General features: G+C 42.8%; 1 protein-coding gene and 1 long non-coding RNA gene across 2 annotated transcripts in view; one reads left to right on the top strand and one right to left on the bottom strand.

Moving 5' to 3' along the window:
* Nucleotides 1-17,395, top strand: part of hivep1 (HIVEP zinc finger 1) — a 65,324-nt gene that overhangs the window by 14,594 nt on the left and 33,335 nt on the right.
* On the bottom strand, nt 2,087-15,733 carry LOC120727146. The gene is made up of 3 exons (XR_005694435.1): nt 15,484-15,733; nt 3,874-3,876; nt 2,087-2,097 (listed from the first exon to the last, which is right to left on the bottom strand). It is a non-coding gene; the product is annotated as an uncharacterized LOC120727146 (long non-coding RNA).

The raw sequence follows: 17,395 nt of genomic DNA, 5'->3' as shown, positions 1-17,395 counted from the left end.
ATATTTTCAAAAATGAGGTTGACTTCACTCTGCACGAATACCTCCCTATGAAACTGGAAATCCAAAGAGTGGAAAACTCTAAACTTAGAAGTTCTTTAGTGAAGTGTTTAGATACTAAAAGGTCACACATTTGACCCAGGAGTGGGCAGAAACCCCAAACAGAGTTAAGAGAAGAACAAACACAACTGCAGAAGAATGACGATATTGGTGTGTGTTTGCTGGATGTGTATAATAATAATAATAATAATAATAATAATAAGGTGGGTTGTTGAATTTAGAGTGTTGGCCCTTCTTTATCTCGACTGATCGATGTTGGGCCTTAAAGCAAACTGTGATTACTCTGCTGTTGAATCCTGGGCTCTGAATATCACTGCAGCAATATCAGGAGAAAGATGCATGAAGGGTAGGTTAAATGTTTGGCATGTAGAGGTTTTTTTTTTTTTTTTTTTTTTGTCACTACGCTTGTCTACTGAGTGTAGGGGATTTGTGAGCATGCACTTGGGTGCTTCAGACTGCAGGAGAGGATACTGGGACAGAGCCATGATTTAGGGCAAATACAGCAATGAGTGTGCAGGTGACTCAATGTGAACACAGACTGATGACTTGTGGGAACGTCTGAAGTTGCTAGCCCGACTAGCTTCTGTTTTCTTTGTAGAAAAGAGAATCTGGCTTCATCTTTGCAACCAATCAGGGCATTTATTGAGAAGCTCCTATCTAGAAAGCAAAACACAAACACTTAAAGTTTAAAAAGCATGTTTTTTCTTACTTCTACTACAAATGTGCTCACAATGAGCTTATCATAGCATAGATCATTCTCTTTTCTGACACATAATGACCAAAAATGTAAAAAATGAAGATGATATTTTATTTGGTAGGACTTGAAATGAGGGCTTGAACCCTAAAACTCATCAGAGAAGTGTTTACAGAGGTTAAGTGTGAGGGTTGTTTTTCCTTAGACTTCCTAGTGCCAGAAGTCGTTGTGCAACCACTGGTATCCCCTCCTTCCCCTCCCATTAAGAGTGTAGATTTTAAGCACTTCCGCATTGGCTTCACTTTTTAGACATGGAAGCTATGTCCATCTGTTATACTGTCTATGGTAGATATGCCTGGCATCACATGTCTGAAATGGTCGTCAGCATCAGAGCAAAACAAAAATTAAAAGTGTCCTATTTAGACTCTTGGCTGGCTGGGGTGGCAGGGGGTGAGTCAAGCGCCATCTTTGCTGTTATGAAACTCTCACGTTTTCATTCAGGGTTCGTGTCTCTCTTATGTCTTTAAATGGCACAGTGTCTCGGTGACACCTTAAGTTTCATAGTGTTCATACTAAGTGGTATTGTGGTGGTGGTGGTGGGAAACACTCTGATTGCACATTTGAGGGAAATACCAGAGATATTAGAGGTTTTCTTTTCACTTCGCCTTATTTTCAGTTACTTAATAGAGCGGGTTTGCTCATTTCAGTTTAGGTTTATTAGTGTCAGGGTTATAGTTTTTTGTAAAAATACAAGGTGGGCAGAAGTTAAAAGTAGATGCTGCCAGATAAACATCACCGTGTGGTAAAGGGCACGACCTCCTGCCGCTTAAGAGTCGTGAACCTGGTGCAGTGCTGCACGGAAAGGGTTAACATCCCGGCCTGAGAAAATGGATTTTTACGTGTTGTGTCACGCTTAGGCAGCCAAACCAGTGTTTCCGTACAGTCCCTTCAAATTACAGTGTGCGAGTGCAGCGAGCTTCACACAAAGGGAACTTCTCTCCCAGAGGCAGGAATAAACCGGGGTTTTAGCAACAGTAACTACAACAGACAGGCTGCGACTAGTTCAGGGATGCCTGTTTAACTCTGTGGCAACCTTGGAGAAGGTTTCACTTTGACACTGGCAGAGCTGGGCCGGGGAGGAACCCGCCGGGGAGGAATTTTTATGGCCATATATTGTGTGAAATTGAATATGGTGAGAAGAGGAAGGCAGCTGCTCCCTTTGCCATCCCAAAATGTGGGTTAATGTCTATTCCTTGTTTTTAACAAAGGAATAAAGGCTTATATTTTAGCCTCTCCTCACAGTGAGCGGGCTTTAATGGCAGACACACAGGCTCAGAGTTCAGACGCTGTGCAAAATGAATTTTTGATGATGGAAAGTGATGACTATTGGAGACCAGAGACTTTTGCCCTTTCTTCATTTGCTATGAACTCTTAATGTGAGATGAATCTCGCAGATGGCACGGTGGTTTTAATCACCAGGGGCTAAGTGGAGGGCGGTTTCTCCCTCTGGGTAATTACTCTGTGGCAAACCTCCTCAACACCTGGTAACATCTGTTTTTTGAGGTAGCCAATTTGTCAGTTAAGTTGTTAGGACTTGTTTATGTAATTTGTTGTTTTATAATTAGTTTTGCATGTTTTTCAGGGGTTTATGTCAACACAGTAATTCAGAAAAAAAAACAAATTTACAAGTTAGTCAGTAAATGAAGACATATTTTATTTAATAGACTCAAATCACTATCTTCTAACCTGTTACGCCTTTATTGTCCTGGTCTGATCATGTTTAACACCCAAAAGGCTAATGTGATTTGGCATAAAAGCCTTTGCTGGGAAATTTAAGGATGCCCTCTTATGGTCTGCCTTATTTTCTGTCATAAATATGCTGCTGCAATGGTGTAAGCTCATATTTTACATGGCCAGAGTTTCAGATGAGGTCATCTAATGGAGAAATAATCCATGAGAGGCAAAAGCTCAGCTTTAGACAGTTGTTTCTACTTTAGCCTGTATGATTTCAGCAAGGGGGATATGGCCAATGGGGCCATGAGGGGCAACCAATGAGAAGTATTTTGCCTTAAAGGAGGAGGAGCTTAAACAGAGGGGACTGTTTAAGCTCCAAGGCCCCGAATAGACAAATAAGGATCATTTTGCACTGTGAATCCTGAAAAGCTGCTCTTGTAGAGAAAATATGGAGCTTAATAGAACCACAATCATGGATTTATCGTCATTTATTTAAGTATTTTCATCATTGTTTTACTGGAAATTACTGACATTTGCACATTGTATTTTGTGTGGATTAAATGCTATAAATGAGAGCTGTGATTAATTATCACTTTTGATCTAACAGTTTCATGCCTGACTTCATATTAGATTAAATGTCTTTGTTTTTCAGACCGTGAAATATGGAGTTTTAATAAAATTTGTGCCCATAGTTTGATCTTTTGTGGATCAGCTATTAGTCATCCGTTATTTGAGGAAATAATCAGGATTTATCAGCTACCACGTAATTATTTTTCAATTTTTTCTGACATGTCACAGTGCCCAAAGTCACTTTTATGCCCCGTAGATCTCTTGTTATGAGCTGATATTCACCTCCTTGATAACACCTCCTTGTTAGAACAGCAGACATAATATGGAAGAAATCTGTGAATCGTAATAGAGCTGATTAATTATTAAACTTACAATCACAGTTGGTAAGCCCAGTCAAACCTGTTTTCAATATCGATTTGCCTGCTGAATTTTTTTTTTTTTCTATAAAATGTATGTAAAATGCCACAGGTGATGCAGTCTAAACTCAAAATTGTTCAGTTTTCAATCATATAAGTGTAAAGAAATGTGAAAATTTGATAAGAAGAGCTGGATGGTGGTGTAACTCCTCATTGTGAGCTTTAACTTGCAGGTCTGTTTCTGAAGGGTGCTGTTACAGTTTCGTGGTTGTGCTTTGGTATGCTGATTTTTTTTTTTTTTCTGCTTCTCAGTCCTACTTCAGCTTTTCTTCCTCCCACCTCAGCTAAACCCATTCGCCGTCTGCACACTCTCAGTTTGAATGTCTGTCAAACTCCTGCCTGTTTACCAAACGTTGGTGACTAATACTGTAGCTAACACTGCCCGCCTCCCTGTGCAATAACTGTCTCGCATGTGTGTCTCTTCATTTGTTAAGTCGTGCACCTTTTCATCTGCGCTGCGAGTGTTACTCTGCGGAGGCATACGTGTATTCTCCCACGAGACAAAATGATCAAAGCATCATTTATTAGCTGCCTGTCAAAGTCTTTTCTTTTACCTGTTGCAGCTAAGATCCTCAGATCTGCCACCACCCACTTTGGCATTTACGTAGGGGCCCCCTGAGGATGGCTGACCTGTGTGTGTGTGTGTGTGTGTAATGGGCTCCATTTTGGGTGTGTATCAGGAACTTCTGTCCAATCAGTCAAATTATTTGGCTTAAACTTAGTGAAGGGCTCAGTTAAATTGAAGTTAACGAATGCTGACCTTCTTGGACTTGCTTGGTGCATGAGTGCACCCCCCCGCCCCCTACATGCACCCTCCCACCTCCACAGGTAAGCTCTTGCAGCCTGCTGAGCGACTTCCTGGAAACTTGGTTGAGCAGCATTGATGTTGGCAACCCAGAAAGGTGAGCGTTGGCGTCGGAGCGGGAATGATGAGGGGAAAAAACAGGGTGGGAGCCGGCGGGATTTGCCTCTGCTCATGTCAGCACAGGGGCCCAGAATAGTGGAAGAAATCCTCCCTGCGGTGGCGAAAAAGGACCGGTGCCGGGGCTGCGTGTCACATTATTTTGGAGATATGCTCATGACACAGAGAGGAGGCGGAGAGCTCCTATAGACTCTGAGGATGTATGTCATCTGCAGAGAAATGCCCCAACAAAACCTGCCTCTGTTAGACGGGGGCTGCTGCCTCCCAGGGGGTCCGTTTTTATGATGTGTGGGGAAAATGTGACGCAGGTCAGGCTGCTGGAGTTGAAGTAAAAAGAAAAAAAAAATAATAAAAGCTTTGGAAAAACTGCTCAAATTAAAAAAAGAAGTCTGCCAGCCGGAAAACCCTTAAAAGGGTGGCTGTGTGGGGGCGCTCTTCAGTGTGTGTGTGTGCGTGTGTGCAGCTGTGTGTGTGTATGCAGAGCTGGCATTGCTTAATGGTTTGCACAAGCAAAGCCCAATGTAGGGGTTGCCAGGGAAACAGAGCAGCATGAGTCTCGCTCTGCAGGTGCTGTTCTTGTGTCCGACTGCTGGAACCTCCTACGAATGAGGAGGGGAGGGGAAGGGGGTCAGGGAAAACTGCTAAAAAACACGTCAAATGGTAAAAAACAGGGTAAGTAAACAATATTAGGACTGTAACGTGTGACGAGAGCAGGATAAAACGAGAGTCTGAAGCGAAAATAACACCTCCTTATAGCTGTTTTCACACATAAACTTCAGACAGTTCTGGGAGAAACATTTTCCAAAGTTGTCCTCACTCAGATTTAGCACAGCAGGAAATAGTCAGATTCAGACATGTTTGCACTGGGAATGCAACATTTATGGTAAATTGAGTGGAAGGGAAGAAATTGGAGAGAATGATCAAAAAAAGTAAAAATGCAACACAATGTTTGAGGTTTAATATCATCGTTTAAATGCATTTTTCTATAATCAGAGCTGGTTTAATGTGGCACTTTGCAGCACATATAACACCGCGCGCACACAATGTTGGATTATTTTGGAGACTGACTCACATTACAACTGTAAGCTTTTTTTTTTTTTTTTTTTTTTTAAACATAGACTGTAAATAAAGATGCACATTACCACTGTGATATCACCCACTGGTTTGTGAAGGCTCGCTACAAACATCCTCATTCCCAGAAACGTGATTGAACAGCCAATGCCCTGTCTATTCCAACACATCAATAAATATGACCTGAAACCAGTGACTGAGCCTCTAAAGTAATCACGAAAGTGTTTGCTGCGTGTGCAAACGTTAATTTGCTAAATACTAATAATACTACACTATTTATCTTAGTTTGTAGCTTGCTGGTTTTATAAAGAGGAGTGCTGCCCTGCGCCAACGCTGCAGTCGTAGCTAGAGGGAAATGACTCCATAACTTCTTGGAAAATATGAGTTCAGCAGACTAGTATTTCTGGTCTTAACCAGCAAAATTTGAATATTTATTTGGTTATTAAAAAAAATGTATAACAAAAATAATAACTAGCAATTGCTTACCTCACTTGCAACTGGCTCCAGGATAGCTTGCTAGCTCAGAAATTTAGACATTTAAATAGAAACTAGTCAGACATAATGAGGATCTCATGTGTCTCAATCTTAGCTCAGCTCAGCAAAAAAGGAGGTGGAGGAGAGATTCACCAGGAAGGAGGTATCCTTTGCAAGTTAATTTATCCCATCCCTCCTGTGTTTGAACCGTAATGGTTACATAAATCCAGCCTGTTGAAGGGCGTTACTTGGAGGACTGTGGCCATTTTGCAGAAACCAAAGTCAGCCATGTGTCGTCGAGGGAGGTTGGAGGGGAAAAGAAGAAACGGCTCTTGTAGGAAAGAGTTTCCTGCCTGAGAGTGAAGTGGTGAGATTCTGCAGAGAAACGGGTAGAGTTCGTTTGGATGCACAACAATGGCTGATTCTGTGGGGAAAAGGCGCCGTTTCCCCTTCTGCCCTGACGGTGACAGGCACGCAGGTCCATTCAGACTCGTAGCTTAAAAACAAGCTCCTCACCTTGTCATCATTTTTCCAGGCAGGCTGCTATCAGATCATGCATTGATTCATGAGGCTGCTTGGAGAGCTGCTGACTCTCATTTGCCTTTTATATGTTTATGAACACTGCTAGACTGCTATTAGTATTAATGGAAGCAGTTTGCTGCAGCACTATAATACCTCACCGCGTAATTAATTCAATTCCAGTGTCTTTACATCCATCTGGGACATTCATTTTCCTCCCTGATTACACACATGCTGAATTTGAGCTCCATCGTTGTATTTAAGTTTGTCCTTGACTAGAAATGACAGGCCCTCTGCTGCTGTGCGAAGCAGATGTTGTGGTGGAGGAAGCGACAGGTGGGCAGATGGGTGAGAAGGCAGAGGTTGAGTGTGCGGTTTCCTTAAGGTCAGGCCGTGGGCTGTATTTATCAACACTGACACTTGCTGTTTCTCTGCTGCGTGGGTCGTCTGCCATCATCAGCATCGCTGCGGCACATCAGCCAATCAGAGCGCAGCTGTGGGCTTCTGCTTCTCGGGAGTCACATGCATCGGGCAGGGGAATGACTAACAAACAGGCCTCGTGGGAGCACAAGCCGTTGCTTTGCTTGCAGGCGACAAACTCTGAAGTGACCCCCCTCGCTTTACACAGCACGTTAAAACTTGTCACCTGACATGTCCGTACGCTTTCTGAAAAACCTCCACGCGGCACGTCTCTGCTCTATTACAGATTATCCACCCCCTCGCCTCACTCGGCCTGCTTTCTGTCATCCAAGCCTGAACACTTTTGATCTGTGGAGAGTGAAGACGCCCATAAGAAGGCTGCATCACAACAAGCAATTCGAAATGATTAGAGAAAATTGCAGCAAGCTCTTTGTGGCGTGCAGTGAAGGATTTTTCCACTGTTTGTTTGTTTGTTGATGCAGCACTGCAGAGACAATAGCGGCTTAATGGAACTGAAACTGGGTCTGCTTTTACTTAAAACCAATACATTTTGAGTAAATGGTCACAAAACAAAGAAACAAAAGCAAACATGATAATTTTACAAAATTAGAAACTTAAAAATGAGAAAATCAACATATTCAAGAAGCACTTGAATATGATGTGCTGACCAGTTTTGTAGGACTTTCTGAAAAATTCTTTTCTGTTGGTTAACTGCTTGATTTGTTACCCGTTTTATGGATATATTTCTATTTAAGAGCTCATTTTTGATTGTGTGACTTTTTGCCCAATGATGTCACGTTAGTTTGCTGCACATGGCTAATGTTATCAGTGCAAGCAGCCTGCTTTCCTTGCAGGTTAACGTTCAGCTGTGCAGGGTGAGATTTGCTGCTGGGGATGCACGGGATCCCCCCCAACCCCCTCTGGTCTATATGTCCCTGCCTCTGCTAAATACATTTTCTTGCACGGTTGCGATAAAACTTTATTCCACACTCAGATTTTTATTGCTGCATCTTGAAATAATCTACAGCACAAATGTCAGCTTTGACTTTCAGCGCTCTTGATGCCATTACGGTGGAGATGACGGTGCGTAATGATCTGGATCGGTTCCGCTCCAACGTTTCAATAAGCCAGAAAGCATCAGTGTCTCAAAGTGAAGACTACGCAGGCAAAATAAGAGCATGAAACGGATTCAGAGTGTCCGGAAACTCAAAACAAATTCTAGAGATACTGTGTGTCAATCACTTGCCTGATTTCTGACATCAGAATTCCCTACAAAGGCGAGTTGCAGCTTTTTTTTTTTTTTTTTTTTAATTTATTTATTTTTTCTTCTCCAACTTGTTGAACTGTGCACCGTGCACACCGTGCACCATACCGTACCACATAATGGAACACTTTGTCCAATAGTCAGAGGTGGAAGCATACACTGGATATCTTTCTGAGGACATTCATTGACAAGTCTATGTCCTGAACCTTAACTTGGACAAAAGTCTAACTCTAAGCCTAAAACAAGTTAATGCTCACCCTGGTCTTTGAAGCAGGGTAGAAAAGGCTGACTAAAATGTCTTAACTTTTACAAAATCTCATCACTTTAAACGGCCAAATACACCCTTCACTGTTGCCCCCCGAACCGCTCCACATGCTAAACATGGCGTGACACATACTTAAATCACCATCTCAGCGAGTCGTGCATCTCTCAATAGTAGTGCACGATCGTGTTGGATTTAAACATTCCAACAATATCACTGCAGAAGCTCAAAGATTTCCAGATTACACAGATGCCTGAAAAGATGCAACTTTCTGGAGACATTTCTCTTCTTCCAGTTTTGACTTCTGCTCTTATTCCAGTTTTGACTTCTGCTCTTATTCCAGCGCCGATGTGTAGGATTTTAAGTAGTGACACCTATTGTTCAGGCAAATACTGCACTGAGTACCCATTCCCCTCAGTGAATAGTGACGTCATTGTTTGCATGCAATGAGACAACTATAATGGGACCTTTCACTGAGGATGCGGTATATGTTCAGTGTCCTGTTCAAGGTAGTTGTAGAGGAAAGAGCAGAACAGGTTTCAACACTTCCACCTGGATGTCTGTGTTGACTTTATATCTTTTACTTGTACCTGAAGAGCATTAATAGACCTGTAGATCTGTTATGGAGGTCAAATGTCAGATAAGCTACCTACAAGTTAAGCAACTGTTTAAGAACTGTTTCACCGGATGTGTCAGCTTGGATGGAAAATTGTTTTCCAAAAGTGTTTTCCTCCTGTGGTCTCCATACAAAATTAAACAAATGTTATGTAATCCAGTTAATTATTAGCAATGGAATTCCACATCTGCTGCCACCCTTCATCAGATATTTGCATGTTGGTGTTGTTCATAAGGGTCAAAATAGCTACTGAACCTTTCTTCTGTAACAAATTTCAGGAGTTTTCTTTATTAATTAACATGATATAATAAATATATTATGAAGTTAGGTTTCCTGTTAGCCAAATTTAGGTTACTCATGGTGGTTCGCATTAGCTAACTTCTACCAGAAGATCTACTGCAGTGATGTGATTGGTCCGTTGCTATGTTGATCTTGGGCTAGCACTGTTTTGATGATGCAGGAGGAACACCAACACAGTGATATCAGTGCAGTATCATGCAGGCAGTCAGTGTGGGGCAATGTCAAAGCGCAGGGTGTGCTGCGTTCACTGCAAACAAACTCAAACTGATCTTCAGAAAGCTAGCTGGACATGTTGCATTTCATTTAGTTTTGCCTTTGGTTTCCTGTGACAAGTGACATCACTCACTCACTCACTGTTTTGAGCCATTTTCAAGAAAACTGCACTCCATAATGTGCTCACTTTGCATGCTTTCAGCAGGAATACACACACACACACACACACACACACACACACACACATTCAGTGAGTGTGACCCTTTTCAAAACAGTGACTTAATGATTGCCCGCCTTTGACATGTTTACCTGTTTTATGCTCTCCCAAAACAACCTCGGCACTAGTTTATCAAAATAGTCGCCATTGCTTGACACTAGCAGGCATAGAAAAACTCTGAATGAATAAAAAGCAACAGAAAATGTTGAATTTAATCAAAAGGTTTGTAGTCAGAGAAACTTGAAGTTTTTGGCTTCTTGGCAGTTTTGAATGCTTGCTATAAATGATCCCTAACCCTGCTTCGGTTCACCACTGAGCCACACTGCAGGTCTAAAAGTTACTCATGAATCCTTGTGACTGTTTGCTCTTACTTTAGAAACGCGCACAGGCCTCAGCAGACAGTCAGCAGAAAGCAGGATGCTGAATAATGGAGCTGAAAGCTGTACAACTCCAGACTGTGGGCGTTTTATACGAATCGCTGGACCCTTCGCATGTCAGCAAACAAGTTCCCTCCGTAGGGCCTCTTAAAAAAAACAGGAGCCCTGCCTCGTATCACGGAGCGCTGCTTGTTCATTCATAAACTCTGCTCTTTGTTTTGATTGTTTCCGTGCTGCTTGTGCAGGCCACTTGCCATCAGCAGGAAATATGTTGTTTCATCTGTGTGGTTTGTGTTTGTTCAACATCGACGGAGCCAGGAGGCGGAGGAGGCGTGGGAGGAAGTGAGTGCTGTGTGCCCTAAAGGGTCTGTCAGTATCAGGGGAGCAGGATAAGTGAAGGAGGAGGTCTGTCCTTGGGTGTCCGGACCCAGTGGACTGCAGCGGGTCGATGGCGAAAGATTGAAACCCCCCTAAACAGTCACAAGGGTCAGCAAGGTCGGGTCGATATTTTAACGACATGCGTGCAGATATTTGACCGTTACTGTGTACGCATACGTGCTGTCAGAGAGGGGGCGGAGCTTACCATGCATGATCGGTACAAGAGAAAAGGTGTGAGAACTTATCTGTAGGTATTTACACACACTGAGCAACTTTGAAAGGCCCCAACTTCAAACAGCTTGTAAAACTGTTTTTGTTTTCACCCTTTTTCTGTAGTTTGTTCTCCTTTCTTTTAGATTCATACATAGAATTGCTCTTAACAACACAGATGAACTAGCTGGCTTTTTAAAAGTAGCCCAGATTCAGAGCTACGGGGATTATGGCTTTGATTTTTTTTTAGCTTGATACAAAGATTGTCAGTAAACTGCTGTTTATATACACATGCAGCCGTTATCGAGCAGTTCTAAAATATATTTGGACTCTGTTCCTCACCAACCTTTTGCTTTGTTTTTGTTGTGTGCCAACTCCTGAGTGAAATATTCGGCTGAATACTCAACATTTTAGTTGTTTAATGCTCCATTATGGTTACCAGGTAGTTGTGTCAGAAAGCCAGGAACTTACAGGAAATTACAACCTGACCGGACCTGCTGAGCTACCTGATGAGCCGCTCTCCTGGGCTTGGCTCATGGGTGGAGCCCTGGTAACCCTTTGCTGGACAATGTCACAGGGTCCAAAGATATTACAGCATTCAATGCCTTGAAATCATCAGTGCTGATAACACATGCTCTTCCTATTGTTTGAAAATTGTTTTGTGGACCTTTCTTTTTGCACGTAGACAGCAACATTTGAGGAAGAGAGTAGAGAGTTTGCACACCTTTGGGCAGTTGTGTGTAATGCACTCCATTTTTAATAGAGAAATTTAGTTTGCAGACATATCTTGTTAAAATCATCATTATTATTTTACTGCAGAAAATCATTTTAGGCCTAGTTCATTTCTGATGTTACTCATATGCTTTTAATATCATGCATGCACAAACCACGATGCAGACGTACACCACAAAGATGAAATGTAAAAAGTTTAGATTTTAACATCATATTTTATTTACTTTTAGTTACTTTTTAAATGGTGGTTTACTGGTAAAATATCCGTCTATGTGGGAACAATAACTTTAGGGAAACGGTTCTGCAAAAAAAGGATCTGCTAGGAAAATAGTTACTTAATATAACTCTAGTTCTATGAGTGTGTGTGTAACTGTCCAATGGAATTTACTACTTCCTCCACCCCCGCATCACATAAGTACACTTTTGAATTTGTGACAATAATCAAGTGGAACGATGAACCATAACGGCAAAGTTTTAAGCAGTGAAAAGTGTGCCATGAAGCTGTGAACAACCACGCTTCTGTGGTTGCGGTTTGGAGAAGTCCTCAGCGAAGATCACCAAAGAAGACATCCTCCAGAAGCAGCAGTGACTGAGCGTTTAGAATATCTTGAAGATTGTTGTGGTTATGCAACTGATAGGCTTGTAGTGACCAGTGGCCCATGAGCTTAACTGTGTGTACTGGGATCCCTTTGTACGAAGCGGAACTAGCTGCTCAGATATGGAAGAATGGCTGGAGAAAAGATCAGGAGAAATTCTGGACAATGAGAGAACTTGGTGATTCTGGTACCGACACGGCCGGACTCGGTGATGACAGAGAGTCTGAAGGCGAAGTGTGCTGGGCTTAAGGTAATGGGCTAATGGCTTGTAAGGGCTCAGGGGTGAGTACATCTTAAAACAGAACATGGATGGGGGGCTGCTGCCTAGTTGGTAAATGAGAACAAGCACCCTGTAGTGTGAGAAGGCATAGTCAGATATGTAGTCAGAATTGGTAGGGGAGTACTGGGGTGTGATCTACCTTCTAAGATAAATGATCTCCAATTAATGCATTATTATAACAATGTTAAAGTCTTAAACTAATTGCTGGCTGTAACTACTGCCAACTACTTTCTAACTCTGGGTGTCAATTTTAGCAAAAACTTCACACCATCTTCTATTTTCTGTCTCTGGTGTACTTTTGGTTTCAGGGATTATTGGTGTACATAGCGAGGCACTGAAAAAGTGTTATGCAATAACAGATCAGTCTTGTCTCTGCTTGTTTTCCATGCCATTGTTATATTCTAGTCAGTGTGACACACAAACATGTATTAAAGTTAATTGTGTGTGGGTTTTAAAAAAGGTCTTTAGCTTATCGTGGTGAACCCTGCAGAAACTTGGGTCAAGCGGTCACGCTGAGCCTCTGAGCAATTGTGTCGTACGAGCTATCAGGTCATTTGACTGTAGCACCAGCTTATTTTTTTTTTAAATCGAAAGCCGCTCAGGCGTGGAGCACCAGCAGCGGCGTTTCTGCAGCTTTGGATGAAGATGAATGCCACCCGCAGGGGAGTGAAAGGGAGAAAGAAAAGGGGGCAAAGCAGCGGTTGATAATAGGGAAGGGAACGGCGTGGATGGCAGCGTGCCAGAGTTCAGCGTGTGAAAGTGCGAGGGAGAAAGATGTCTGGTTAGGAGAGCAATGGGGATAAATGTAAAAACGGTTAATAAGGAGGCTGTGAAAATATGTGTAGGAGGGTGAGGAGGAGGAGGAAGGGGTTCTGCCTACTGGCAAAGCTTCTTCCTCTTGCGTAACACGGGCCATCTCTTCCTTTAGCTGCTGTTGCCATGGGGAGAGATGTTGGCAGTGGAGGGGAGATTTCGGAGCTCCCGATGCCTCTCGGGTTCAAGAGTCTCTCGGGAATTCTAAACCACGATGATCCCCGACTTCCCTCCTCCTCGTTAGGGCGCTCACTGAGGAAAAGCTGGAGGAAAAGCTGGATTGGTTGTATTTTTAGACCTTGCTTTCAGGATGATTTAAGCAAATCTGCTCCCACCCCCAAACCCCTTTTTAGCTGGTGCCATGTCAAACTCTGTGAGAGGGATGAGAAGTTGTGTGCGGTGCTGGAGGGCCTCGATGTGTGACTCAGGCTTTAGTTCAGGTGTGCCTCGTGAAATGAAATGCAGGCATTGTTTATTACTGTACCAAGACTTTATTTTCCATGTGCACAGAATGACTAACTATGAGTCTCAGGCAGCGAGTACAGGTGTTCAGAGGAGAGGAGCTTATTCCCGGGGGTGAGTGATGAAAGAAAGCTTCTGTGGTGCTGAAATGATTAGTTAAAAAAATCCTTCCAAAACATTAACCCTCAATTTGGTTCATAGCTGCTTCTAATCTAACTTTTTGTGGAAGTTGCAGTACCATTGAATTCAATCACTGCATTTTCTACTGCTCATCTAGATATTCTATTGTGGGGGTTTTGTTAAACTTGACTGAAACGAGACATGAGACTTAATTTGTCCAGCGTGTTCTGGGTCTACCCAGCCTCCAGGAGGCTACTTAGTCAAATACCAAAAATATTATATGGCTTGTTTCTACTGTTAGCCCCATCTAAGGTGGTGTTTGGTACGCTAAGCTAACATATCAACTGCCACATGAACTACAAAGCACCTGCCCCTTATCTAATCTGTTCTAATGATAGAGAGTGGAAATCTCGAGCAGTCTTTGTATGTAGAGACATGACAAGTGGGGTTAACTGCTAGCTAGTCTCTTTTAAAGTTTATAAAAAGATTTATATCCTTGTAATTGTAGAACACGAAACTTTGTGGAGTCTCCATGTGAATGGTCCTCTCTGTGTTATCCCTGCAATAAACTGGTGGCTCCAGTTTAGGCGGGTACCCCGCCTCTTGCCCTGTGAGAGCTAGAGGCTCCAGTCCCTCCAGCGACCCTGGAGGAGGTAGAATGGATGGATGACCAAAAAAGTAACACTCAGAAAACACATTTTAATGGCAGAGGTTAAAGTCCGTCTATAGGAGTATTGCATATATGTTTTTAGTATTTGAAACTGACTACTTTGCATTTTTAGATGCCTTTGAAATGTGTGAAAAGTGGATGTGTTCTGTGGTTTCTGGCCATTGGCATTGGATCGGTCAGGTCTGGAGACTCAGTGGCTCGCTCCCAATCATGTTGGGACGTATTGGTTTTGGTGGCCAGTTTAATGACTCGGGCTCTTTAGAGTATTCTTCAAGCTTTTTTTAGGGCAGTTTGCGCATTTTTCTTCCTTTGGGGACCGTTGCCAAGTCCACGGAGGGTGTGCTCTGTCTGAAACGATGTTTAGATGGGCATGCGTGTTTCAACGTAACAACCACAGAGATGCCAGGCATTGTAATGAAAGCTCAGTGTTGTTCACGTGTCTGCAATTTTGATGTTTTAACTGATCGATGCATTTCACAAAATTCTATCCTCCTGAAAAGACATCTCGCAATGTTTACATGGTGGCAGAGCTGCGTACGGTTCAGATTGAAAATGTTCATCACACATCCCGCAGACATTTGTGTTTCAGCGTCTTCATTAGTCCCTACAGTCGTCTGCACAGATCAGATCAATGCACAGAGCAGATAGACGGGTATTTATAGCCTCTACGGGGGTGTGGGAGGTTGAATGCCCAATGTAGGTTAGCGGATAATCTGATGTGGACTGTGTGTGTATATATGTGAGCCTAGGGGAATTAGGGACCTGTGGTGTTAATAGAGCTCCCATCCTGCTTTGTTTTTTTGTTTGTTTTGGGGGTTTTTTTCTTGCAGGAAGAGAGCACTGATACACAGCTCGGGGAAGTCAGTTCTCAGGCAGTGAGGGCTTTCCCAGATTTAGAGTAGGGATTAGAAAAAAAAAAAGAAAGGAAGGAGAGCGAAGAGGGAGGAGAGGATAGGGGGGAGGAACACGAAGCCAGGCAGGGAGGAGAAAGAAGCGTGGTTGCTACACTGACAGTAGAGAAACCAGGCAGAAGTGAGAAGTGAAAGCACAGAGACACAGCTGTGCGTTAGTGTGTGAGGACAGACGGCAGCCAGACGCTCGGCTTTCCGCTCTGCAGTGCCGATTCAGTCTTGTGCTTTTCTTTTCTCTTCTTCTCTCTGGGAGACGGAGAGAGCACAGAGGAATGTCAGCGGGTTTTGGTTGGGAAAGTGTCTGCCGTCTGGGTCGGAAATGTCAGGTGTTTCCCCGTAAGCGTGTCTGACTCCAGGAGGGAAAACCAAGCGGGAGCAGCCAGCTGCTCTCTGAGAAAGTCTCGACTTTCTTTGGTACTCTTCTTCCCTCCTATCAGGTATTGTGCAGCCGCTGCGAGAGCTCGTCTTTGTGCTGATCAGTTTGTATTTTATTCCTCGCTGCAGGCTTTTGTTTCAGTGTGGGCTGCTTCATTGTCTGCTTGTTTCTGTCTGTACCTTCCTACTCATTTGCTCATCTAACCACAGGTTTTTGTAGAAGTTTGTAATTATTCCTTAGTTTGTCTCCCTTTTGTTCTAGCATTGTTTCATCCTGATGTGTTGGGAAAACGAGTTTAACATTTATTAAGATTCACCTGTTTTCTTGTGTTTTCAAAAATTCTGCCAGTAGCTCATAATCTGCTCATTATTTTCTTGACACAATGCCAGAAAATAGCAGAAGATATTCTCCATAACCTCCCCAGAGCTCAAGATTAGCTGTTGCCTTCACAAGTGCAACAAGTGCTGCATGGAAATGATGCATAAAAATGCTGAATTAAATCAGAAAGTCCTCACATTTGAGGAGCTCAAACTTTCAAATGCTCTGAAGCGGCAAATAATTTCAGCTCTCTCTCTCTCTCTGACTTTTTTTCCTTCGATGGTTAAATTAAAAGAAACTGAGTGTCTGAGAGTTTCAAAACTTTATCAGCATTGACTGAAATATGATCCGAGTCACGACGACGTCGGTTAAGGGGTTTAACTCACTAAAATCCCCACCAGCAACCCAGCTCAGACACTCCAGCGCTCGTCTGGGGCAACGAGTTCGGCCTCGGTGGCCGGACAGCAGCAGCTGACGCACAACATGAGCTAGAGGAGAGCGTAAGCTTGTGAGCTGCAGTCGGAGATGAGCTTGGAGGCGTTACGCAACAGCTCGTCCAGAGATAGAGTGAAGCTGAACTTAGACACTTTTGGCTTCTTCTTCTTCTTCTTCTTCCACACAGTATGAAATCATCACAGAGCTCCTCTCCCTCCCCCGCTGAGCGGCTTCATGCAAGAATAGAAATACCTGTTATGCTACCAGAGTGTTTAAGAGTTACCTGGAGATCTGTTTATTTGCAAGGTTTCCCCCCTTTTGCCTTTTTCTGCAGTAATTTTATTACGTGCATCATCTCGTTAGCTCTCCCTGAAGCACACGGGTCAATACTCCGGTGCCGGACGGTTTCCTGTTTACCACACTCGCTCGCTATGTGTGTCCGCCAATATGGAAATAATCAAAATAAATGATGATTTACTTGACGCTGTGTCTTAAAGGTCCACTTAGTACGTTAGGTTTGTTTCACCTGTGGTGTTTTGAAGCTACCATCTTGTTGCGTGATCTTTTTCTTCGGTGGTTTGATGGCAAAGACTGTTTTACAGCAGTGGATATAAACTGGCATAAACTTTTCTTGTGTATTTGATTTGATTTTTTTGCTTCACGCTCAATGGATGCTTGGAGAAAAACAATGCTGATAGTTGGCTCACCTTTTGAAATTAATTGAATATTATCATCAATGTTGTCAATAAAACCTAATTATTGGTTGTATACCACACATATATGCAAAGAAATCATTCTTATTTAGCTACTATTATACCACAATATCATAAATAAACAGAAAGTAACCTAGGTCATGTAGACAACCTGGAAATACCAGGTAGGTCTTATGACCGAGATGTTATGACCTTTAATTTGAGTACACGCTCAAACCTCAAATCAAAACTACTGATCATTCTTTCGCTTGAGTC

This window comes from Simochromis diagramma, unplaced genomic scaffold (genome assembly GCF_900408965.1).
Source record: "Simochromis diagramma unplaced genomic scaffold, fSimDia1.1 OVJJ01000753.1, whole genome shotgun sequence".
Classification (NCBI taxonomy): Eukaryota; Metazoa; Chordata; class Actinopteri; order Cichliformes; family Cichlidae; genus Simochromis; species Simochromis diagramma.
This window is presented reverse-complemented; position numbering and strand designations above follow the sequence as displayed.